The following is a 26,559-nucleotide window of genomic DNA, read 5'->3' on the forward strand; positions in this document are numbered from 1 at the left end:
TATCACCAGTTCGGCACCACTTGGCAAAATGACCTATCTTTTTGCATTTGCTACAAATGACTTTAACAGCAGGACATTTATTGAAATCAGCAGTATGTTTCTGACTGCCACATCTGAAACAAACACGCTTGCTGAAACTACTTTTGTTTTTTGAAAAATTAATTTTTACATCTTTGTTATCAGATCTAAAATCAGTCTTCTTTTTGCTATTGTTTATTACACTAACACTGCTGGATTCGTCACTATCTTTCTGTTGTGTGGAACTTAATTCTTTAACATAGTGAGATGTGTTTTCCATTTTCCTAGCAGTGTCCAGAGTTTTTTGCAAAGAAGGATTTTTAAGCTCAAGTAAACGCTCTTGAATTTTTATGTTTCTGATTCTATTGATAAATTGATCTCGAATTATCTCTTCGTGTAAATCTTTAAACTTGCAGGTTATAGCCAAAGACCTCAAACAAGCTACATATTGTTGGACATTTTCTCCTTGTAATTGTGCCCTCGAGAAAAACTTATGTCTTTCCACCACTATGCTAGTTTTTTTCTCCATAATTTTCTTCTAAGGCTTTTAAAGCTTCAGAATAAACATCTATGGATGCATCGTTGGAACTGGTTTCACTAGTTTCACTACTTTCATCTACAGTGTCAACAACAGTAGACACCACACGATTTATTACTGGTAAGGTTTTTAAAACTTTCCTACCTTCTACTCCTAAATTGTGTTTTAGTAAAGCTAACTTTCTAGAAGGTAAGAATACATCTCCTCCAAGAGCCTCTAAGTAGGTTTCAAACGATTCGGACCAATCCTCCCAATTCATGGAAGGAGAACCAGGATTTTGTAGGAATTTGGGAGGAGCTGTAACAGAAGAGTTAACATCCATAATGACTAAATTCACTTAATTTCTATACATTCAAGAAAAAAATGTATTCAGAAACATGTATATAAAAAAAACACTAAAATAAATAATGTAGTCACTGATGTCAGTTTGAATAAGATATAGTAGTTCAAATTAGCTTCATATGTGCTTAATATATGTATAAATACACATATATATGCTGAAGTACGATGAAACTGTATCTGTTTAAATATTCCATACGATTCTATTTTCATTAGTATTTAAGTTCACCTGCAGTAATGTCTGATGTTATAATGCTTGTTACAAATGTTTCACTGTTGTGCTTCGGAAAATAGTTTAAGTATAACGTTTTGTCAAAATCCGAGTAAAACGATGTTTCCGTGTTGTTATTTGCCGATATACACTATTTGTGTATAGTTGTCATGGCAAATTAAGATGGCCGCCATGCGTCGAGGACGTAATGTCGTGGAGATGCGCAGCGTTATTCAGCGTGATTCAGCGCTGAGGCGTGATGATGCACAAAGTAATGACGCGTGAGACAGATTGCCGAGGTACGCGTGCAGCGCACTTGAAAGTCAACAAAGCACGCGAGTGAAGATTTGTAAGTAAACACTGCAATGATGATGTTATCCAGCACTAACGATTTCCAGTTTCTTTTTCGTATGGCAATAGCTTAATCCAATTTACGATTAATCCAACAGTAAGGCAACAGCTTAATCCAATTTACGATTAAAATGTAGAGAAGAACCACGTTTCAAGTTCAAAATGTAATACACATTCAAGCGGTTGCTCGATATGAAGGTTAACATTTTGTTGTTTAAACATGAAGGCAGGTTAAAAATTAAGTAGGTTAAAAATCGTGCAGAAATAGATTTTAGCTATAGATAACTACAAATTACAAGGTACATTTGAATATAGCTATCAGCCTTAGGGGTTGAGAAAATTTTCAGGAGGTTGAAGAACATTTCATCGTTGATTCTTCACAAGTTCATTTATTTCTCTTTAAATTCAGTATAGAGAATCTTCAAATCGATCCCATCCTCTTGGCCACTGAAATGACTTAACATACACAGATTGTAGATAAGAAGTAGGTTTAATCATCCATTCAACCCCTTAGGCAATCAAGGACCAACTCCATCAGTAACCAAGTTATTCTCCTTCTGCCACCTGGATTCCACATTCCAGAATCCAGTAAGCAAGGCATTGTAACATTAGCATTTAAAGGAATATACTCATTAACAAGATATAACACCCCCCACAATGAAGGGTGTAGGGAAGCAAGAACGGCAATGAAAGGCAGGCGGGAGGGAAGCAAGAAAAGCAAATAATGGAGAGGGGAGAAGTAAATGGGTGAGAAAGATCAACACAAACTACACGAGACAGATAGGAGCAGTGGATGGACACAAGTAATGTGTCCTTGCTTCAGGAAAGGGAAACCAGAAGAAAAAGAAAAGCTCATGGAAACTGATAAGAAGCAGGCAAATGGGAGTGATAATAAAGCCAACCAATGGTAGGCCCACTGTAAACTTACAATGTGTCTCCTAATGGAAAGCACATGCACTCTCTCATGCAAGACCTAAGAATGATGAGGTAAAGAGTGCATTTTAAATCACTCTGTACCAAAAACATATGTACAAGTTAAATAAAGGCAGTAGAAGGAAATGTTACTTAATGTTTCCGGTATTCTCCTCTAGGGGTATTTTAAAAACTGTAATGACAAATGCTGCATTTCAAAGCACAAAGGTCAAGCCTGGATAGGGATCACTGGTATGGTTTAAGGCCTATTAAGCTAGATGAAAATGTTAAAATAAGGGAGAAAGAAAAGGCAATTATACAGACGTGCCATAGGTACTCTTCAATGGAATTTTCATGAAACATTAAGGAAAATTGTACAATTTTAGGTCATTGGGCCCATAGCACTGGTAAAAAGTGTCTGGTATTAAATGTCAGTTTGCATGGAAAGGTAACACAAGCCTCTTTTCTAAGGATATTGGGGATACATCGATGGGACATATTCTCAAGGACTTATCGCCGAGTTATCAGCACTTTCGCGCAGCAAAAGTGGCAAAACAATTATCGCCCCATTCTCAAGCTGGTGCCAACTGCCGATATCGCCAGTTTTCCAGCGATAGCTTCTGCAAAAAATATCGCCAAGGATGAGAGCGACAACTATCGCTAATGATATGCAGAGTAGGCGTTCCCATGCGAAAACACCACTTAGCGATATTCTCAACGGCCAGCCAGATCTGCGATGCGATCCAAAAACAGGCGATAAGGCGCGTTAGCAGCAGGGCTTTAACACCGGCCTTTTACTGGTGTTAAGCAGGACGATAACCTGCAGTATCAAAGGGAGCCCAGAGCAGAGTCACATCTGAAGACCAATACATGTCATGGAGACACTGATCATGCAGCTCTGAGACCCAAGAGGCCCACAACACCCACCGCCACCACCCCCATACCCTCCCCTGTACCACCCCTCCCACCAGACAATGACCGAGGCAGCACAGAACAGTACAGCGGACGTTCCTAAAAAGCACCAGCCTCAGAAACTCAACACCAGAGGTAGTCATTGCCCACTACAGGCACAAAAGTACCAGCATCCTCCGCATCCTGACCCACATTGCCCACAGGCTGACGGTCCCAACACAGCGGACAAACAACATCCCTCCTCAGACAAAGCTGCTGGCTGTGCTGCACCTGTTGCCCCTGGTAGCTCCCAACCAACAACTGCTAGAGTCGGAGGATGCTCACGGCCAGCCCTATCAAACTTCATCACACATGTCTTGGATGCATATCCACAACAGCAACGGCGGGCCCCTATATCCGCACCACACAACAGTTCCAATTCGTAGTGTTCCTGCGCAACCAACCCCAACGCCAGCAGTTGCCAGACGCCTCTATGACCCCGATCCAAGATTGTAGTAACTAAAATGGGGGTGCGCACGGTCATGAAGTCCAGTAGTCAACAGTAGTGCAAAAACAGTCCTTTATTACAAATACACAAATAAACAATACGAAAAGCACAGCCAACGCCCAACGGGGAACTTCATCAGGGCAACGTAACTGCATATGCTGCGGGAACTCCCCAATACAATTCCATACTCCTGAAGTCAGTATTCAGAACTTTGTTGGACAAATGGTGACAATGGTCAAGCATCCGTATAGTCACAAACCAAATCTGGTACAGTGTATAGCACTTGGACAAACAGGAATGCTTACAGGAAAGACAAATCCTGCACAAAAAGACTGTAACAGAAGTACATGCGGTCATAACATTCATAGGAAAGAAAACTTACACTCACCCGAACTTCTGATGCGGTCTCATGATGCAGGATTTCACAGACCTGTAAGCATCACGGTTTGTATCAGCTTGATACCCCTTCACCTTCACTCCCCTCACGCAGCCACGAGAGTGCTGCCGTTACTGGTGGTGCCTACACGATCCTGTGCACCTGCTGCACCCCAGCCCTGGTCCCCAGACCGCTCTGCCACCCAGTGATGACAGCCCCACCCTGCGCACCCATGCCTCAATGCTCACCTGCCGCCACCGGCATGTCTCCAAGAGGGCCCACCACGTGCCGCTGCAACCTCCTCAGCCGATTGCTGAATTCCGCGCCACAGGCTCCCAGAGCACCCTGCTTTACCGCACCTTGGAGTCATGTCTGAGCAGCCTGCTGCCTTTGGCGTACACTGCAGTCCAGCTGGGCTCACAATTCAAATCGAATCTGGATTGGCAGAACGGCGTATAGAAGCCTGCGCATCATCGCAGGCTGCATACCCGCGCAGCTCTGGTGCCACTAACTCAGTGCACCGCAAGTCATCGCCACATGGAGGTAGGCCCGTGCCAGCCAAAGTGCCTCCGCTGCCACCAACTCTGTGCACAGCAAGTCACCGTCTTGTGTTCACTTACCCTGAAACTTGATCGCATTTCACAGCGGATTTAGCGCTGTTGGTGACCTGGCGCAGGAAGCTTCTCCCAGCGCTTCGCCTCGCCCGCAGGCCACGCCCCCTTCGGAGGCCACGCCCACCCCACATCATATAGGGACGCTGATCGCAAGCGCCGCCATTATGGTGTTACACTCCTGAGGCAAAACAGCCGGGAGATTGCTCGCTTTTTAAAAAAATTTGTTGTTCACTTAATCTGTGTTTTTAACTTCACTTACCCTGAAACTTGATCGCATTTCACAGCGGATTTCGCGCTGTTGGTGACCTGGCGCAGGAAGCTTCCCCCAGCGCTTCGCCTCGCCCGCAGGCCACGCCCCCTTCGGAGGCCACGCCCACCCCACATCATATAGGGACGCTGATCGCAAGCGCCGCCATTATGGTGTTACACTCCTGAGGCAAAACAGCCGGGAGATTGCCCGCTTTTTAAAAAAAATTGTTGTTCACTTAATCTGTGTTTTTAACTTCACTTACCCTGAAACTTGATCGCATTTCACAGCGGATTTAGCGCTGTTGGTGACCTGGCGCAGGAAGCTTCCCTCAGCGCTTCGCCTCGCCTGCAGGCCACGCCCCCTTAGGAGGCCACGCCCACCTCCCCTGGTCCTCTCGGCTTCATATCATGTGCTTTCCTAGGAAGCGCAGCGGGCGCGACGTTTGCGCGCCGAAGGCGCGCCAAAGGAAAGCCCGTCTGCGCCCGTCCGCGACCGACCGGGACCAGGGGCCGGCCACTCTGCCTCACCCCTTCAATATTCCTGTGTGCAGTTGACCGGACTTCAAGGCCCCTGGCCTCTAGATGACTCGGTATTATCTCGAGTCACTAAGCTTGGCCTTTCCACTTCTCATGTTCTTTCCAACTCCCGGCCCTCATCTCTGCCTCCGCCCAGCGCCCCTATCACATCTTTACCTACTAGTTCTTCTTGCGTGTCTGTCTCCGCAATGTATCTTAATACTAGATCGGCTGTGAAGCATCAGCACGAACTTTTCACGTTACTAGACTCGCACAAACCTGACCTCCTATTCCTTACCGAGACCTGGTATACTGACAGTTCCCTCCCTTCCTTATTGGCGATACTTCCCCCTTCTTATTACGCTCTTCGAGCTGAACGCCCTCCCGGAAAGCAAGGAGGGGGGGGTTGCTCTGATTGCTCGGAAAGAAATCACGTTCCAACCTCTAGTTTCACTCCCCCTAGGCTCTTCAGACTGCCTAGTGGCCCGCTCACTTACCTTCACCCCCCCCTCTTACCTGTGTTCTTATCTATCGTCCACCATCCCCCCCACAATCATTTCTTCCCAGTTTCCAAGACTTGTTAGCTACCTTGGCAGTTAACCATTCGTCCATTGTCGTTCTTGGGGACTTCAATTTCTGGCCCTCCGATCCCGCGGAGTGTACCGTCTCCAAGGAGTTCTCAGAGTCGCTCAGCTCTCTTAATTTCACCTCCACGGTTCAGGTTCCCACTCACAGTCAGGGCCATACCCTCGTCGAGCGGAGCGCATCTGGCGGAGGGACTACTGCCCAAATTCGAGAATTCACTATATCACTCTTGCGGCTCGTTATAAGAATTCCATTTTGGAAACTAAGAAGGTATATTTCTCTTCAAAAATTCAGTCTGCCGAAAATCAGCCCAGAGAAATTTTTTCCATAGTTCAGGAGCTTGCATACTCGGACAGGTCCACGCTCAAACTCTCTCCCTCACAGCTTCTCTGTGACTCCCTCAATTATTTTTTTCTGGATAAAATTAGCATTATCAGAACTAACACTCCCAGCCCGTCCCCCTCTTTTATCAATCCTCACTGCCCTCCAGCAACATCGCGCTTGGATGTTATTCCGCCTCTTACCAGGGACACTTTTCTTTCCCTCCTTCCCTTGGTTAAGTCTGGCTCCCCCTTGGATCCCTGTCCCGCTCACATCCTCAAACAGATCTACTCTTCCTGTCCCTTACCCCCCTCACGCTTCTAAATAGTTCACTGTCCCAGGGCATTGTCACTCCCTCACTTAAATCAGCGGTGATCCTACCCATTCTAAAAAAATCCGGCGCTGATCCTTCGGTTTCAGCTAATTATCGCCCCATCTCACTCCTCCCTTTCTTGGCCAAGATACTGGAACGTCACGTAGTAAAAACTTTGAGCTCCTTTGTGGAAACGAACTGTGTCTTGGCCCCCAGGCAGGCCGGCTTCCGACCCGCCCATTCCACGGAGTCCGTGGTGCTATCAGTCTTGGATAACCTCAGGGAAGGAATGGACACTATTCAGCCCCAGGCCCTGGTCCTCCTCGATCTCTCCGCCGCCTTCGACACGGTGGATCATACCATCTTACTTTCCCGTGTCGGAGCGGCGGGCATCGGGGGTGCGGCCTTGGTCTGGCTGTCCTCCTTCCTGAGCGGTCGTTCCCAAGCTGTTCGATTGGGGGATTATTCTGCCGACTTCTGGTCAGTACAGTATGGGGTCCCTCAAGGATCCTCCCTTTCTCCATTGTTATTTAATTTATACATTGCCCCTCTATTTTTTGCTTTACAGCAGCGTGAGGTCTCCGTGTTCAACTATGCGGATGACCTCCAGCTCATTTTTTCATTATCATCTTCCCCTGCCTCAATATCTAATTTTCATTCAGTTATGACCTTCATTCAGGACTGGATGAACCACAACCACCTGAAACTCAATCCCGATAAAACGGAACTGGTGTTGACAGGTGGTTGCTCCAGTCCTTGGTCTCCTCTCTTTTGGCCCCCCTCCTTAGGTTCCCCGCCCACCCCCTCTCCCTCTGTTAAAACTCTTGGCTTCAAAATCAACGATCAACTTTCCCTCCATTCCCAAGTCAGCACGGTGGTATCCTCAGCCTTTCTTTCCCTCCGAACCATTCGGAAAGTTTCCCGGTTCTTTTCCCCTTCCGCCCTCAAACTCATCCTCCTGGCGATGGTGACGTCCCGCTTGGACTACGGTAATGCCATTTACTGTGGCATGCCACAGTACCTCGTGAGGCGCCTCCAGATGGTTCAGAACCAGGCGGCCCGGCTAGTCTTTAATCGTCCCAAATTCCACCACGTCACTCCCCTTCTTAAATCTCTACACTGGCTCCCTGTACAGCAACGTGCACTGTTCAAATTGGGCTGTATCATGTTCAAAGTTCGGGCTGGGCTGGCCCCGGCCTTCATCAGCTCAGCCATCCAGGATTACACCCCATCCAGAGAACTGCGCTCATCTACTCACCAACTTCTTGTGATCCCCCGTTATAAACGCAAAAAATGGGGTGGCTCCAAGTTCTCGACCTTGGGTCCTGCCTTTTGGAACTCTCTTCCGATTCACTTGCGATCCTGCCCCCGGTATTCCCTCTTCCGCAAAGCCCTTAAAACCCTTCTATTCACTCAGGCCTTCCCATCCTAATGCTCCCCGTCTCCCGCACCATTTCGTCCTCTGGGTTTGTAGCACTGTTTAGCGCCATGAAACCGCTTGGTGTACGCGCGCTGTATAAATAATTTTAAATTCAAATTCAAATTCAAGTGCCTCAGCTGCCACCAACAATGTGCATCGCAAGTCATGGGCCCTTTATGATTGAGTCTTGTGGTGCGGACGCCATCATATCACCTCCGGCAGTGGGGAATGTGATGTGGTAGGGACCTAGGCCCCTATGCATAAATAATGACCACACAGACACACCCAGATAGATAGTGGAAATGGCCTCGAGCATGTGCGCCCGGCCCTTTTTATTGGCAGGGTCACGTCGTGTGATGCCTGTGCTGGATGTGTGTGGTGTGGGTGTAAACCAGCCCTCAGGGAGTGGCTGTGGCATGCTGACAACTAGACCTGTGACCAGCAGATCACTACAGGGAAGACCTGGGACATGTAGCGCTGTCATACCCCCCTGTAAGCGTAAGCGGAGTGGGCTGGCCTGGCATAAGCCAGTTCAGTGTAGGGGTGTGAACAATGACCCCGAAGCTCTGGGCGTGGTTCTGTTGTAGGCTGGACAAGAAAGTAACTAATGCGTGTGTCTCCGTTGTAGTGTTGGTGCCACCCATACTGCACCCTGTGACTCAAGTCCCACAACATGAGCAACATGGACATAAGTGGGAATCACTGACCCTACATTCCTCCATACTTTCATACTAGAATAATCATAAACATGATACATCTGTGTGAATTAGAATGTTTTATTTACATTCTGTGGAGTGTTGAAGCTGGAGCAGTCCAGGGCCATGCAAACCCCACTTTACATTTTTTGCCCAATGGAGGGCCAGCCAGAGACATTCAGGGAATGACAAGTACATCAGAAGAGGAAGAGTTCAGTCTGCAATCTGATAGCTGTGTCATTGGTGACCAAACAGAATATGGCAGTCCATGTCGAGGTCCAAGGTGAGCGTCGCAGAGTGCATCAGGGGACATTGGAAGGTGATGATGCAGAAGGCAGAACCAAGCAGAAACAGGCCATATGACGGAGATGAATGCTTCTGCTTCCTTCTTACCAGTAAGGCAGAATCATCTGCATCTTCGTCCTCTGATGTTTCATGTGCCTCACATGTGGGTGGTGGTGTTCTGTCTTCAGTACTGTGTGGCACTGACACATCATGGGGTGGAGATGTGGATGTGGAAGCAGCAGCAGCATTCATCTGCGCCAGGCCTTGTGTCAGTGATGCCATGATGAGGATCTGCAGGGCATGGTAGATCCCAGTTGCATCATGCTGGTGTGCAGCCATGGCAGCCATTCTTTCCGTCTGCACCCGCTCCATGTTCTCCTTGGTCCTCTGCATGTGTTCCAACTCCCGGATGACACCGCTGGAGCCACTCTGACTAGACAGTTGTCCTTGTCTCTGAGGTAGGACTCCAGCGATGTCATCCATGGATCATTGGAGAGCATGGAGCGGACTTTGGGTGCCTTTTAGGGACTGTAAGTGGTCCCTGATGGGACTTAGACACCCACGTAAGGCATCTAGTTTGGCTGCCATGAGGTCGAACCCCACCCACACCTAATCATCCATCTTCTCCTGGCAACCTAACACATGTCATTGGAAGGCCATGTGATGTTCGTGTGGTCCTGGGAGACAGCCCTGGTAGTTGGTAGTTGGTGCTTCCTGCTGTGTGGTCTGTGCAGGGGGTGAAGTATCCTGCATGCAGCTGGGCTGCCCTCCTCCTGGAGGTGAGGAGCAGATGCTGTCCATGAGTTGTTGGAGGTTGTTGGTGTTGAAGGTGGGGAGGCCCTCTTCGTCATCAGTGAAGAGTTGTTGGGTCTGCTCTGCAGAAGGTGATGATTCTCCCTCTGCAATGTGAAGGGGAGATGCAGTTTAACATTGTGTTGACATGTATGTTGACGCATAGTACAAGTTTACATACAGACTGCATGACAATGCATATTGTGACTGTTTGGGAGGAGCTGCCTATTTGATGCGGGACAGTGGACATTTCGACATCATGGATGTGTGTTTGCACTTATACATCATCATCTCACATTTCCCTGCTATGACAAATGTGATTGGCCAGTTTCTACACACAAGCGGCAGCAGTTGTGTCCTCTGTTCGATTGTGAACGTGTTGCAGTTTGTATTACATTGTTGTCAATGTTGATGTGCTCTGCTTCTTATGTGTGTGCTGCATTGTTGGAGATTCGCCCCTGCAGCTCTGATTTTGCAGGCCCTTATGCCTTTCAGGCATGGTGCCTTGCAATTCTGTGATTGTACTCACTCAGTTAAGTGACTAACATGGCAAATCTTTTGATGACTTGGATTGTGCATTTTCTCTTAAACTGCAGCTAGACCCCTGCCTATGTGACCATAAATGTGTTGACTTACTTGTCTCTGCCTCACACTTATGAGTTGCACTAGCAACTCAACAGTGAATGACCACCCTTTGATTTCTCACCTGAATGATAATTCGTAGCTATTGCACTCAAATCTGTATTGGCTTATTTATACGTTTACACATTGCCCATTAGCAAATCAGTACCATACTGTTACTGCTTGCCAGTCCGATGGCTTAAAAAGTTAATGTATAGCTCTGCCATCTGCAGTCATCTTAAAATCACAAGTAGGACACCCCGCAAGCAGACTTAGCTTTATATATATTTCTGAGATTGTTAAATTAAGCAGCATTATATTAGATGATCGTAACATCTGATTTTTACTACGGGAGTCATTTTCACCGGCCTTGGGGATAGACGTTGCTTGCCGCACCACAACCCTCCAGCCTGCTTTGCCTGCCTGCCCCCGCCGCCGCAGAAACACCTGCGGCCGCCGAGAGGGGCCGGGCACACATTCAACCGCACTACAAATCCCAGCTTCCCTTGCTTCGCGGGGACGCCGGCTGACAGCTGGGGCTTCCGCCCGGGGGCGTACTTCAGGCAGCCATTCCTCCGGTGGAGCAGGGAGTCATTTTCACCGGCCTTGGGGATAGACGTTGCTTGCCGCACCACAACCCTCCAGCCTGCTTTGCCTGCCTGCCCCCGCCGCCGCAGAAAGACCTGCGGCCGCCGAGAGGGGCCGGGCACACATTCAACCACACTACAAATCCCAGCGTCCCTTGCTTCGCGGGGACGCCGGCTGACTGCTGGGGCTTCTGCCCGGGGGCGTACTTCAGGCAGACCTTCCTCCCGCGTCGCGGGACGCGCGCGGGCACTGCCGGGCTGAGCCCGGGCAGAGGGCGGGCCATCTGTGGCCGTCTTGGGACGACTAGGGACGGGACGGGCCACCCCCTCGAGAAACATCGTCCAATATGGGTAAGCGCAAATTATAAACTTCTGCAAACGGAGGCGGTGTTAAATCTAAAGTCGCCCGCAATTCCACTTATTCTACAAACATTTTATCCTATCTTACTTCTGCTGTGGGCAAATTAAACAAAGAAATCGAAACCACTGAACGAGAGCTGGGACTTGATATTTCCACCACAGAGACATCAAGCTCACCTCTAGTTGAAAGGCAGACTATACCACTGGAGCCCGTGATTCATATTAACAAAACAAATGACATTTTACCCCTTCCTACCACCTCAAGTCCAGAGGATGAAGTGGTCGTTATTAACCCCATTGTGTATAGCCCGTTTGGGGAGGCCACAAAAGAAGCTACGGAACATTTTAAGAGGCAGACAAAGCACAAAATGCCTACCCCACCACATCAGAAACAAGGACATTCTGTGTCTAGACATCTCGAAACTTCTATGAGAGACATGGTTGAGGGCATACTTACATAAAAATTAGAAACGATACTCACTCAGATCTCTAGTGACATTATGGAAACGTTAAAAGATTGTGTAGCAGAAATCTTGAAAAAATGTGAACGCATAAATACATTCCTGGCCTTAAAAGACTGTTCTCCCCCACCATCTAATGTTAACCTGGTCAATAAACCCCGAGTTCAGCAAATACAGCTAAAGGTGACATCAGATGAATGCCCACCATCAACTCATCTGAACCCACCCCCCTCACCGATGTTACATAGCGGGATAACTCCCAGAGGCCATGCAAAGGTCCTCGTGGCCCAGAGGATGGCTACTGTCTCCGACAGCCCCCCCTCTCACCAAGAACTTATTACAGTAGAGAGAGAGCATAGTAAGAATAGGGGCTTGGAAAATAAACACACTATCCATCTACCCCCAGAGGCTACTCCGTATGTAGCTATACTAGTAAATGTACCCCCCATGAAACCTGGAGAGCAAGAGCCCCAGGAAACATTGTTAAGAAATATCAGGGCTTGGTGTGACGAAAACTGCACGGGGGGCAAAAATCTTTCTGCTTGTATAATTATGGGGAGACGTGTGGGATGGGTAGGTAACACAAAAGAAAACAACAAGGGTGATTGCCTCATTGTGAATTTTAATAGAACCTACGTGGCATCACGACTATTCTGGGATGCAACGGATGTAAGGGAACTGTTCACACAAGAGGGAGAGATACGAGCACTACCACTAGGGTTCTTCTATCCCCGACCAGAGCTACATAGGAGGAGTATAAGGGAGAACAGGTGTCTAGCTACAGTAAGGAACCCAATAAAACAGCTGGCACATCTAAATAGCTGGGCTACCCAACAATCCGGACTACTGCCAAAAGCTCAAAATCCTAGCACTACTGTGATTAATGGGGGAATTCCACTATCAAACAGATTCTCGCCTTTATCTCACCTAGGTGATATTGATTGACTGCTACATGAATGCTCACCCAATCGGCCCAAATGTACCCTAGTAAACCAGGAAAGAAGAGAGCTTTCTGTAAAACTTATGAGCTGGAATATCGCAGACCTACGTTCAAAGAGGGATGATAAGGCATGGATTGAATTCCTGAGACAGTATGATATAGTGGCACTCCAAGAAACATGGGATAGGGAGTGCAATTTTTGGGTGAATGGGTTTACTTCATATTCTGTAGCTGCTCGTACATCTAGATCAGGAAGGGACAAAGGTGGATTGATGTTTTTAATATCGGTTAATATAAAAGGTATAGTGAAGGAGCTTAATACTACCTCCCCTAACTTTTTAGCGATAAAAGTTCTAATGCCGAATTATAACAAAGTTGTATATATTAACTTCTATAATGCAATACAGGGAGAGTATCCAAATCAGCATCTCCAATCACTATCAAAATTCTTATCTTCATATAAAGAAGCCCAAACCACTGTTTTTTATGTTATCCTAATGGGAGATTTTAATATTCATTTATGTGATTTAAACTGCCAGTATAAGGATTTAGATCATCCCGCTTTTTCAGCTTACCAGCACTTCGAACATAATGCAAAGGGGGCTGCCCTGGAGGATCTACTTACAGATGTAGACTTGTTCGAACCTGAGTTCGCTGATATAAAGGATTGGATACCCACATATAGCGCAAGGGATAGTGAACCTATCATAGATTATATGTTCTTATCTCCTGGCTTGTTATGTTCAGTTATATTTTATAATGCTATCCAATTTATGTTTAGAGACCATAACCCAGTGGTGTTGGAATTAGATAATACTTCACTTTGTTTTAACAAATTAGAGACCCCTAAAGTGGTAACTGAGGTTGTAACTAAGGACCAGGGGAGGAGACTAAAATGGAATAAAATCATACCAGAAGAGTTTTTAAATACAATTAGATCTAAGGTTGGGAATGAATTTAACACCTGTAGTGACCCTCTTAGATTTGGGGGGGAAGTTATACCATATTTTGAGGTAATTTGTCAACAGGTCTCAATTGAACTTACACTGAATCGAAAACAGAAAACAAAACCGGTGTCTAGATGGTTTGACCATAATTGTACTAAAATTCTTAGTGAACTCCTGCAGGCTCTTAACAAGAAGCCCAGAGATAAGTCTGAGGTCGCTGCCTTAAGGAAAAAATATAAAACTACCATACAAATACGTAAAAACGAGATAAAGAAAGAGGCCTGGGACTCGTTACATGATAAAGCTATCTTAAGGAATAGCTCTAAATTCTGGACTACCGTTAATTCTCCTCTGTTTAACGGGGTTGAAAATGCTCCATTGGAAGTTAATATCACAGAAAGGGAATGGTTAAATCACATTGAGAACATCTACGGAAGTAATTTGGATCTTGATACCTATGCGATACATTCTAGAGAACTAGTGGGGCCCTTACCGAGTTTTACTATAAAGGAGGTACAGAAAGCAATAGCTGAAACATCGGGACAGAAAGCTCCGGGCCATGACGGGGTACCTCCTGATATGTATAAGGCCAACCCTGACCTATGGTCAGTAATACTTACAAATGTTTTTAATCTAGCAGCAAGTTCTATCCCGGCCACTTTCCCTAACACCTGGTCCCGTTCCATCATAATACCAGTCTTCAAAAAGGGCCAAAGGGGAGACCCAAGATGCTACCGGCCGATTTCATTGATTGATTCCTCAATCAAAATATTGGGGAAAGTAATTTTTGCCAGGATAACTGCTTGGGCCACAGATAAAGCCATTTTATGTGACGCCCAATATGGTTTCAGAGGGGGAAGAGGCACAGAAGACCAGTGCCTAAACCTACATCTCATAATCAATAAATACACGGTAGCGTCCAAAGGTTCAATTTTCTTGGCATTCATGGACCTATCCACAGCTTTTGACCTAGTCAATAGGTCAAAGCTGTGGAAGATGCTCCTGAAGTTGGGATTAGATCAGGCTTTGGTGAATTTTTTAGCTGACCTGCATAGAGACCTCACTGCATCGATTAGAATGACGCAAGAGGGAAAATGCACTGCAGAGTTTAAATCCGGTAGAGGGGTGCGTCAGGAATGTATATTGGCCCCACTGGTGTTCACACTTTATATAAACTCCTTGGAGGATGTCTTGGAAACTTTAACATCTGATATTCCGCGTATGGGAGGAACGCCCATCCCTGTACTCCTATACGCGGACGATACAGTGTTATTGGCTAGAACACCAAATGCCCTACAACGGCTCCTTGACTCGTTTGGCGAGTTTAAGGAAAAGTTGGACCTGGTTGTCAACACAGAAAAATCCCATGTTATGTCACTAGGGAATAGAAGAAAGTACTTTAAAAGAGTTTCTTGTAATGACTCCATAATTACTAAGGTTAAAGTCTTCACCTATCTAGGGGTTGTGTTTGATGATGTAGGTTCATGGGTACCCCAAATACTGAACAAAGTAGCTGGCGTCAGAAGATCAGCGGCCGCTATTTTGGGCTTTGCAAAGAGACTGGGTGGTAAACCGGGGGAAGCAATTTTGAGTATTTACAAAGCAAAAAGTGTGGCCATTGCTAGGTATGGGGCCGCAATATGGGGCTTTAAGGACATAACTCTCATCCAGAGAGAAGAAATTAAATTCCTGCGAGCCCTTTTGGGTCTTCCCCAATCAACCGCTAGCTATGCAGTACATCAGGAGCTTGGGTTGGGATACATCTCAGATTTATTGAATATGGCCCCCATCCTACAATGGATAAGAACATGGCTGAATCCCAATCTAACCTTGAACCATAAGATTATTAAGGGCTGTATGGCTCTCGATAAAGTGGCGGAAATACAATGGTTGTCTTATATTAAATCTATATCAAATTATCTGGGACGCCCAGAGATCTACTCCAATCCGGAAAATTTTATCAAAACCGATATCAATTGGGTAAAAATAAACTTTTTAAAAAATAGGGAATTGGATCGTGAAGTAACAGAACTTTGCAAACCAACTGTGAGGGCTCATTATTTGTTGATATTGTCATTGTCTATTCAACCGTATCTGACAATTGTCACTACAGCCTATCACAGATGGTTGCTCACTAAATTCCGATTTAATCAATCACACATGTTACTGAGAAATTACAAGGAGTGGAGCAAACCAGAGGATGCTGCTCCATGTAAATGTGACGATCATTCATACCAGGACACAATGCACTTTGTGTTCTTTTGCCCATACTATACGGAAGGAAGGGAAAAGTTTATTACTCCACTGTTAAGAAATAGGGGTTTCATGCAAGTAAAACCTGCTTTACTTTACTTACAGCTAATGGAATCCCCGTTGTTATGCCTGGGGTAGCAAACTTCCTGGTAGCCTCCGTCCGCAATAAAAAGATGAGATCATTAGGGCAAAACTGTTAGATTAATGTAACATCATAAACTGAAAACAATTTTTATAAAATTAACTGAGTATACACATGAAATCAAAATTTTGTTTGTAAAATTTTGCTGCACTTCAGATTATTGTGTATAAATTGTAAGATACATTGATTATTTTTCAACTCGATATTACTGTGTGTCATGTATATATATTTGTACATTTATTTAAATAATTTTGAATTCCTGTATCATTGATTATAACATGTGATTGTATAGCATACTTTTATGATTTTAAATAATCGAATTAAGTGGATTTGATTTGATTTGATTTGTATAGCTCTGCCATCTGCAGTCATCTTAAAATCACAAGTAGGACACCCCGCAAAGCAGACTTAGCTTCATATATATTTCTGAGATTGTTAAATTGAGCAGCATTATATTAGATGATCGTAACATCTGATTTTTACTACGCTTCGAAATGGCAGCTGTATGGTATGAAACACTATTAAAATATATATATATATATTATTAGCCCTGCCTTGTAGACTTACCCTTTTTTTAGCAGAAAAGGTATGAGATTTTGCAGAATTTGGTAAATTGGGTTCTTGGTGGGAGTTGGGACTCCTGGGCATGGTTTGTCCGCAGATGTCTTGTTGACATCAGGGGTTGTTTGTGCACGTAGATGTGTCAGAGTATGACCTGCTGCTTTACGGATGTGGTCCACACTCAGCCACCTCAGTGTTGTGGAATGCACCATGTCATTATAATTGGAATGCAGCCATGCTAATCATCATGCAGTGTCACTTGCATGGTCCATGTGAGTCACGGACCCGCAACTTTGCTGGGCTCAGCACATGTGCATGGGCTTGTTGTGAGATTAGTGATGTGTGGGGAGGGCCCCCTCTGAGCACATAGTCTATGTGGCCCTCCTTGCAGTTTCTGGGTGTGCTGCAGTGTGCCAAGGGAATCAGGGTCATGCTCCAGAGTCATTGTGGGGGTGCACTGTGCTATGCTTAATTGTGCATGTGTGCCATTGTGCCCATCTTGCCCGTTCCCCCAGTCCCTGGTCGTTACTCACCCTCTTGCTGCTGTGTCGACTCCTGTCAGGCAGTGTCCGGTCCCCCAACTCCTGCCACCATCTCCACACTGATGACTGTGGACACCATTTCCTCCATCAAATCCAGCTCCTCCTGTGGCACTGGACTCACACCTCCAGTCTGCATTGCTGCCTTCTGGTTGTTTCTGAGTTTCTGCTTGGTTTTCTGCTTCACATCATTCCATTGCCTATTGACCTCTTCCATTGTCCTCCTCAGCATTCCGATTGCATTCACTTTGGCCACGATGGACTGACATATTCAATTTTTGGTCGCCTATGACACATTGGGGGTGACAAACAGTTGTTGATGGTATTTTATGACCTCCGTTATCAGGATCCTGTTTTCCTGCGGACTGAACTGTGTCTTCCTCTTCTTCTTGTCCTTGCCCCTCCCTGACCCCGAGGTCCCGGCCTGGACCTCCGGGGGGCTTTTGGGGTTCTGGTTGTCCTCTGTTCCTGTTCCGGCTACCTCCATTGTACTTCGCTGTTGTTTTGTTTTTGTTTGTGTTTTTTTCTGCTTTTATAGTGATTTTTCCCACCTGACAGGTGTGAATTGCAGGCCTGGCCACTTTTTTTGCGTTCGGGTTTAGATTTTTATCGGCATCCCTGGACTTTTATCATGAACATTTGAAGCGTTATCTGGATACTATTGCATATTACCACCGTGTTGGGAATACGACGTTAACACAGAGTTATTTTCCTGTGATAGACAGCGATATGAAACATTGCGTTAACCTATTAACGTTCTTGAGAATATCCCCCGATGATTGTAAAGAAGGCATTTAAAAGAATACTAATAAAGTAACATTGGTCAAACAGCAGTGCCATGTTTCAAATAGTAATACTTGTTTGTGCTTTTTCACCTTTGAGACCAAAATATTACTTTTTCCAGAAACAAATTCTTATTCTTAGATACACGTGGTGTTTATATTTGGTAAGGCAGCTTTCGGTATGCAATCTATTAATTTCACTCTTGAAAGACACTCAAAGCATTGGTCTGAAATGCTAAACTTGGGACAGGAGGCGATATTGTCCTGCGGCTGCATTGGGTGGAACTCCACTGAATTCTGCAGTTACAAAAAAGCTCTGCTAGATTTCGTGGATTTCTGCAAGAGGGCGGAATTGGCACGTTGTGCTGATTTTTAGCGCCGGGAGCTTGCTCAGTGCATAAAATTCGCGCGAAGAGCACCAAGCACAAATATCACCAACATTTACTCAACTGACGGTCACGACTGGCCACAGCCCCCTACATTGGGAAAATGTTGCTGGATGCCATCTAAGCGCACAAAAATCACACTATGAGAATGCAATTCTTGCTCGTACTCACCAATTTAAGATTGCCGAGACGCACACGAGAAAAACTTCGACACGTACCGGATGGCTGAGTTTTGCCAGGAATCCACCTTAAAAGTGTAACATGGAGTGGGCAAAACTCTGCGAACTCCACTGGCAGAACGGAGTTCATCACCCACCCCTCATCCTTAGGCAGGCTGGGTTTTGGGAAAGGCTTGTTGAATATCTCAAAGTTCCTGTTGAGGAATGGCGTCACTGGGGTTGGTGTCACCCGGTGCGGGTAACTCATGGTGTCACCCCCTAACGACTTACCGCAAGGACTCTAGCTCCCTCTCTGTCAGGAAATGTACGGCGCTAGGTACTGCCTTACTCCCTCTAGCTCCCTCTCTCTGTCTAGCTCCCTCTAGCTCCCTCTCTCTGTCTTACTCCCTCTAGCTCCCTCTGGTTCCCTCTCTCTCTGTCTTACTCCCTCTAGCTCCCTCTCTCTCTGTCTTACTCCCTCTATCTCTGTCTTACTCCCTCTAGCTCCCTCTCCCTCTGTCTTACTCCCTCCAGCTCCAACTCATGGTATCACCCCCTAACGACTTACCGCATGGACCACGTCTGTCGGAAATGTACGGCGCTAGGTACTGCCTTACTCCCTCTAGCTCCCTCTCTCTGTCTAGCTCCCTCTAGCTCCCTCTCTCTGTCTTACTCCCTCTAGCTCCCTCTGGTTCCCTCTCTCTCTGTCTTACTCCCTCTAGCTCCCTCTCTCTCTGTCTTACTCCCTCTATCTCTGTCTTACTCCCTCTAGCTCCCTCTCCCTCTGTCTTACTCCCTCCAGCTCCCTCTCTCTGTCTTGCTCCCTCTAGCTCCCTCTCTTACTCCTTCTAGCTCCCTCTCTCTCTGTCTTACTCCCTCTAGCTCCCTCTCTCTCTGTCTTACTCCCTCTCTCTCTCTTACTCCCTCTAGCTCCTACTCTCTCTCTCTTACTCCCTCTAGCTCCCGCTCTCTCTCTTACTCCCTCTAGCTCCCTCTCTCTCTTACTCCCTCTAGCTCCCTCAATCTCTGTCTTGCTCCCTCTCTCTGTTTTACTCCCTCTAGCCCCCTCTCTCTCTCTGTCTTGCTCCCTCTAGCCCCCTCTCCCTGTCTTACTCCCTCTAGCTTCCTCTCTCTCTCTGTCTTACTCCCTCTAGCCCCCTCTCTCTTACTCCCTCTAGCTCCCTCTCTCTCTCTTACTCCCTCTAGCCCCCTCTCTCTCTGTCTTGCTCCCTCTAGCTCTCTCTGTCTTACTCCCTCTAGCTCCCTCTCACTCTGTCTTGCTCCCTCTAGCTCCCTCTCTCTATCTTACTCCCTCTAGCTCCCTCTCTCTGTCTAGCACCCTCTAGCTCACTCTCTCTCTGTCTTACTCCCTCTAGCTCCCTCTCTCTCTGTCTGGTTCCCTCTAACTCCCTCTGTCTCCCTCTCTCTGTCTTACTCCCTCTAGCTTCCTCTCTCTCTGTCTTACTCCCTCTAGCCCCCTCTTTCTTACTCCCTCTAGCTCCCTCTCTCTCTCTTACTCCCTCTAGCCCCCTCTCTCGCTGTCTTACTCCCTCTAGCTCCCTCGCTCTCTGGCTTACTCCCTCTAACTCCCTCTCTCTAGCTCCCTCTAGCTCCCTCTCTCTCTCTCTTACTCTCTCTAGCTCCCTCTCCCTTTGTCTTGCTCCCTCTAGCTCCCTCTCTCTCTATCTTAATCCCTCTAGCTCCCTCTCTCTGTCTAGCTCCCTCTCTCCCTGTCTTACTCCCTCTAGCTCCCTCTGTCTCCCTCTCTGTCTTACTCCCTCTAGCTCCCCCTCTCTCTGTCTTACTCCCTCTAGCTCCCTCTCTTTCTGTCTTATTCCCTCTAGCTCCCTCTCTCTCTGTCTTACTCCCTCTAGCTCCCTCTCTCTTACTCCCTCTAGCTCCCTCTTGCTCCCTCTCTCTCTGTCTAGCTCCCTCTAGCTCCCTCTCTCTTGCTCCCTCTAGCTCCCTCTGTCTCCCTCTCTGTCTGTCTTACTCCCTCTAGCTCCCTCTCTGTCTGTCTTACTCCCTCTAGCTCCCTCTCTCTCTGTCGTACTCCCTCTAGCTCCCTCTCTCTGTCTTACTCCCTCTAGCTCCCTCTCTCTGTCTTGCTCCCTCTAGCTCCCTCTCTTTTATTCCCTCTAGCTCCCTCTCTCTCTGTCTTGCTCCCTCTAGCTCCCTCTCTCTCTATCTTACTACCTCTAGCTCCCTCCCTCTGTCTAGCTCCCTCTCTCTCTGTCTTACTTCCTCTAGCTGCCTCTGTCTCCCTCTCTCTGTCTTACTCCCTCTAGCTCCCTCTCTCTCTGTCTTTCTCACTCTAGCTCCCTCTCTGTCTTTCTCACTCTCTCTCTCTCTCTCTGTGTGTCTTACTCCCTCTAGCTCCCTCTCTCTCTCTGTCTTACTCCCTTTATCTCCCTCTCTCTCTGTCTTACCCTCTCTAGCTCCCTCTCTCTCTCTTTGTTACTCCCTCTTTCTCCCTCTCTCTCTGTCTTGCTCGCTCTAGCTCCTCTCTCTATCTTACTCCCTCTAGCTCCCTCTCTCGCTGTCTTACTCCCTCTAGCTCCCTCTGTCTCCCTCTGTCTCTGTCTTACTCTCTCTAGCTCCCTCTCTCTCTGTCTTATTCCCTCTAGCTCCCTCTCTCTGTCTAGCCCCTCTAGCTCCCTCTCTCTTGCTCCCTCTAGCTCCCTCTGTCTCCCTCTCTGTCTGTCTTACTCCCTCTAGCTCCCTCTCTGTCTGTCTTACTCCCTCTAGCTCCCTCTCTCTCTGTCGTACTCCCTCTAGCTCCCTCTCTCTGTCTTACTCCTTCTAGCTCCCTCTCTCTCTGTCTTGCTCCCTCTAGCTCCCTCTCTTTTATTCCCTCTAGCTCCCTCTCTCTCTGTCTTGCTCCCTCTAGCTCCCTCTCTCTCTATCTTACTACCTCTAGCTCCCTCCCTCTGTCTAGCTCCCTCTCTCTCTCTGTCTTACTTCATCTAGCTACCTCTGTCTCCCTCTCTCTGTCTTACTCCCTCTAGCTTCCTCTCTCTCTGTCTTTCTCACTCTAGCTCCCTCTCTGTCTTTCTCACTCTCTCTCTCTCTCTCTGTCTTACTCCCTCTAGCTCCCTCTCTCTCTCTGTCTTACTCCCTTTATCTCCCTCTCTCTCTGTCTTACTCTCTCTAGCTCCCTCTATCTCTCTTTGTTACTCCCTCTTTCTCCCTCTCTTTCTGTCTTGCTCGCTCTAGCTCCCTCTCTCTTTATCTTACTCCCTCTAGCTCCCGCTCTCGCTGTCTTACTCCCTCTAGCGCCCTCTGTCTCCCTCTCTCTGTCTTACTCCCTCTAGCTCCCTCTCTCTCTGTCTTTCTCACTCTAGCTCCCTCTCTGTCTTTCTCACTCTCTCTCTCTCTCTGTCTTACTCCCTCTAGCTCCCTCTCTCTCTCTGTCTTACTCCCTTTATCTCCCTCTCTCTCTGTCTTACCCTCTCTAGCTCCCTCTCTCTCTCTTTGTTACTCCCTCTTTCTCCCTCTCTCTCTGTCTTGCTCGCTCTAGCTCCTTCTCTCTCTATCTTACTCCCTCTAGCTCCCTCTCTCGCTGTCTTACTCCCTCTAGCTCCCTCTGTCTCCCTCTGTCTCTGTCTTACTCTCTCTAGCTCCCTCTCTCTCTGTCTTATTCCCTCTAGCTCCCTCTCTCTGTCTAGCTCCCTCTAGCTCCCTCTCTCTTGCTCCCTCTAGCTCCCTCTGTCTCCCTCTCTGTCTGTCTTACTCCCTCTAGCTCCCTCTCTGTCTGTCTTACTCCCTCTAGCTCCCTCTCTCTCTGTCGTACTTCCTCTAGCTCCCTCTCTCTGTCTTACTCCTTGTAGCTCCCTCTCTCTCTGTCTTGCTCCCTCTAGCTCCCTCTCTTTTATTCCCTCTAGCTCCCTCTATCTCTGTCTTGCTCCCTCTAGCTCCCTCTCTCTCTATCTTACTACCTCTAGCTCCCTCCCTCTGTCTAGCTCCCTCTCTCTCTCTGTCTTACTTCCTCTAGCTACCTCTGTCTCCCTCCCTCTGTCTTACTCCCTCTAGCTTCCTCTCTCTCTGTCTTTCTCACTCTAGCTCCCTCTCTGTCTTTCTCACTCTCTCTCTCTCTCTGTCTTACTCCCTCTAGCTCCCTCTCTCTCTCTGTCTTACTCCCTTTATCTCCATCTCTCTCTGTCTTACTCTCTCTAGCTCCCTCTCTCTCTCTTTGTTACTCCCTCTTTCTCCCTCTCTCTCTGTCTTGCTCGCTCTAGCTCCCTCTCTCTTTATCTTACTCCCTCTAGCTCCCGCTCTCGCTGTCTTACTCCCTCTAGCTTCCTCTGTCTCCCTCTGTCTCTGTCTTACTCTCTCTAGCTCCCTCTCTCTCTCTGTCTTACTTCCTCTAGCTACCTCTGTCTCCCTCTCTCTGTCTTACTCCCTCTAGCTCCCTCTCTCTCTGTCTTTCTCACTCTAGCTCCCTCTCTGTCTTTCTCACTCTCTCCGTCTTACTCCCTCTAGCTCCCTCTAACTCCCTCTCTCTAGCTCCCTCTAGCTCCCTCTCTCTCTCTCTTACTCTCTCTAGCTCCCTCTCCCTCTGTCTTGCTCCCTCTCTCTCTATCTTAATCCCTCTAGCTCCCTCTCTCTGTCTAGCTCCCTCTCTCCCTGTCTTACTCCCTCTAGCTCCCTCTGTCTCCCTCTCTGTCTTACTCCCTCTAGCTCCCTCTCTCTCTGTCTTACTCCCTCTAGCTCCCTCTCTCTCTGTCTTATTCCCTCTAGCTCCCTCTCTCTCTGTCTTACTCCCTCTAGCTCCCTCTCTCTTACTCCCTCTAGCTCCCTCTAGCTCCCTCTCTCTCTGTCTAGCTCCCTCTAGCTCCCTCTCTCTTGCTCCCTCTAGCTCCCTCTGTCTCCCTCTCTGTCTGTCTTACTCCCTCTAGCTCCCTCTCTGTCTGTCTTACTCCCTCTAGCTCCCTCTCTCTCTGTCGTACTCCCTCTAGCTCCCTCTCTCTGTCTTACTCCCTCTAGCTCCCTCTCTCTCTGTCTTGCTCCCTCTAGCTCCCTCTCTTTTATTCCCTCTAGCTCCCTCTCTCTCTGTCTTGCTCCCTCTAGCTCCCTCTCTCTCTATCTTACTACCTCTAGCTCCCTCCCTCAGCCTAGCTCCCTCTCTCTCTCTGTCTTACTTCCTCTAGCTACCTCTGTCTCCCTCTCTCTGTCCTACTCCCTCTAGCTCCCTCTCTCTCTGTCTTTCTCACTCTAGCTCCCTCTCTGTCTTTCTCACTCTCTCTCTCTCTCTCTCTGTCTTACTCCCTCTAGCTCCCTCTCTCTCTCTGTCTTACTCCCTTTATCTCCCTCTCTCTCTGTCTTACTCTCTCTAGCTCCCTCTCTCTCTCTTTGTTACTCCCTCTTTCTCCCTCTCTCTCTGTCTTGCTCGCTCTAGCTCCCTCTCTCTCTATCTTACTCCCTCTAGCTCCCTCTCTCGCTGTCTTACTCCCTCTAGCTCCCTCTGTCTCCCTCTGTCTCTGTCTTACTCTCTCTAGCTCCCTCTCTCTCTGTCTTACTCCCTCTAGCTCCCTCTCTCTCTGTCTTACTCCCTCTAGCTCCCTCTCTCTCTGTCTTATTCCCTCTAGCTCCCTCTCTCTCTGTCTTACTCCCTCTAGCTCCCTCTCTCTTACTCCCTCTAGCTCCCTCTAGCTCCCTCTCTCTCTGTCTAGCTCCCTCTAGCTCCCTCTCTCTTGCTCCCTCTAGCTCCCTCTGTCTCCCTCTCTGTCTGTCTTACTCCCTCTAGCTCCCTCTCTGTCTGTCTTACTCCCTCTAGCTCCCTCTCTCTCTGTCGTACTCCCTCTAGCTCCCTCTCTCTGTCTTACTCCCTCTAGCTCCCTCTCTCTCTGTCTTGCTCCCTCTAGCTCCCTCTCTTTTATTCCCTCTAGCTCCCTCTCTCTCTGTCTTGCTCCCTCTAGCTCCCTCTCTCTCTATCTTACTACCTCTAGCTCCCTCCCTCTGCCTAGCTCCCTCTCTCTCTCTGTCTTACTTCCTCTAGCTACCTCTGTCTCCCTCTCTCTGTCCTACTCCCTCTAGCTCCCTCTCTCTCTCTGTCTTTCTCACTCTAGCTCCCTCTCTGTCTTTCTCACTCTCTCTCTCTCTCTCTGTCTTACTCCCTCTAGCTCCCTCTCTCTCTCTGTCTTACTCCCTTTATCTCCCTCTCTCTCTGTCTTACTCTCTCTAGCTCCCTCTCTCTCTCTTTGTTACTCCCTCTTTCTCCCTCTCTCTCTGTCTTGCTCGCTCTAGCTCCCTCTCTCTCTATCTTACTCCCTCTAGCTCCCTCTCTCGCTGTCTTACTCCCTCTAGCTCCCTCTGTCTCCCTCTGTCTCTGTCTTACTCTCTCTAGCTCCCTCTCTCTCTGTCTTACTCCCTCTAGCTCCCTCTCTCTTGCTCCCTCTAGCTCCCTCTGTCTCCCTCTCTCTCTGTCTTACTCCCTCTAGCTCCCTCTCTCTCTGTCTTACTCCCTCTAGCTCCCTCTCTATCTTGCTCCCTCTAGCTCCCTCTCTCTTATTCCCTCTAGCTCCCTCTCTCTCTGTCTTGCTCCCTCTAGCTCCCTCTCTCTCTATCTTACGCCCTCTAGCTCGCTCTCTCTGTCTAGCTCCCTCTCTGTCTTACTTCATCTAGCTACCTCTGTCTCCCTCTCTCTCTTACTCCATCTGTCTTCCCTGGATTTGTATAAACAAGAGTGCAAGCAACAGGTGGCACTGTAGTGAAGAGCAAGCTGAAATTTGGAACTGGTTCACTGGAAAAGTGAAGACTGTGCAAGATACTGAAAAATAGGAAACCATGCACCCTCAGATGAGCTAGGCTGCTATAGAGTTTCCTTGTGAGCAAAGAAAATTGCAGTCAAGCATTGCAGATCTCCTGCGAGACGCTGGCGAGTGTGAACAGCATGAGGAACAAGCTTGCACAGGGAGCGACAGTAAAGGTGAGAGCAGAGGCGAGGCTGCAGTGCAGATTGGTGTCACCCCATCTGTTGGTGTCACCCGGTGCGGTCCGCACCCTCCCCCACCCCCCTAGTGACGCCACTTTGTAATAAGAGTCACCTAGCACTGTCAAATGATATAATTCACTGAAATGAAAGTGGGTCTGTCGGGCTGGTGCTCAGTGCAGGGGGCGTCATCGCTGCGTCTGGAGGACAGGTGTGGGGCGAGTCGGGGCCCTGTCAGGGGCGCTGGCGGTCACCGCAGGAGCCTACGGGGCTCACGGTTTCCGACGCAGCGACCAGGATGAGTACCTTAAAGAGCTCTATGCCACATCCAATCACTACCACTTCCTCCACAGTTTGGCACTGTTGGCTGTGCCGCACTGTCGCAGACCCTTGCTGGCCGGCTCATTGCTCACGTCTGGCATGATCCTGTTTTGCGGCTCGTTCTACTACCAGGCCATCACAGCAGACCCCATTTTTAGGGAGGCAGCGCCCATTGGTGGGACCGCACTGATCCTGGGCTGGCTGGCCTTGGCACTCTGAGATGTCCCAATAGAGGGGAGGTGATAAATTCATGACGGCCGGATACTCTGAGATATCGCCAAGCATCGGTGGAACTTTTCTGATGCACTGCCTAAATGTCCTTAAAGTGTACTGCTAATATATGCACACACGGCCTTTGTGTGCCAGGGTGTCTCTGGAGAGGTTGATGCCCAATGACCGCACTGAACAATTCAAGACGATCAAAGCCTTGCTGATGTATAAATGCATTTCCCTTGTCATCCTTTTCGTCTTTTCAGAAAATTGAACCATGACCAAAGCCATACAAGGGAACACTGGTAGGGGCTTGGAAATAACAGATTATTGTCTTTTATCTCTTGTACTGCTTCTTGCTGGACTCCCATGAGAGGTAATAAGCTTTTCTGTGCAAACAAAATAAAAGTAATTCGTAAACCTAAA

The 26,559-nt window shown here is 47.8% G+C and overlaps 1 pseudogene; it reads left to right on the forward strand.

Moving 5' to 3' along the window:
• The first annotated feature begins 1,298 nt into the window (after positions 1 to 1,298).
• LOC144752816 (transmembrane protein 256 homolog pseudogene) lies at positions 1,299 to 26,212 on the forward strand (annotated as a pseudogene).
• The last annotated feature ends 347 nt before the right edge of the window (positions 26,213 to 26,559 follow it).

Source organism: Lissotriton helveticus, chromosome 5_1 (genome assembly GCF_964261635.1).
Source record: "Lissotriton helveticus chromosome 5_1, aLisHel1.1, whole genome shotgun sequence".
Taxonomy (NCBI): domain Eukaryota; kingdom Metazoa; phylum Chordata; class Amphibia; order Caudata; family Salamandridae; genus Lissotriton; species Lissotriton helveticus.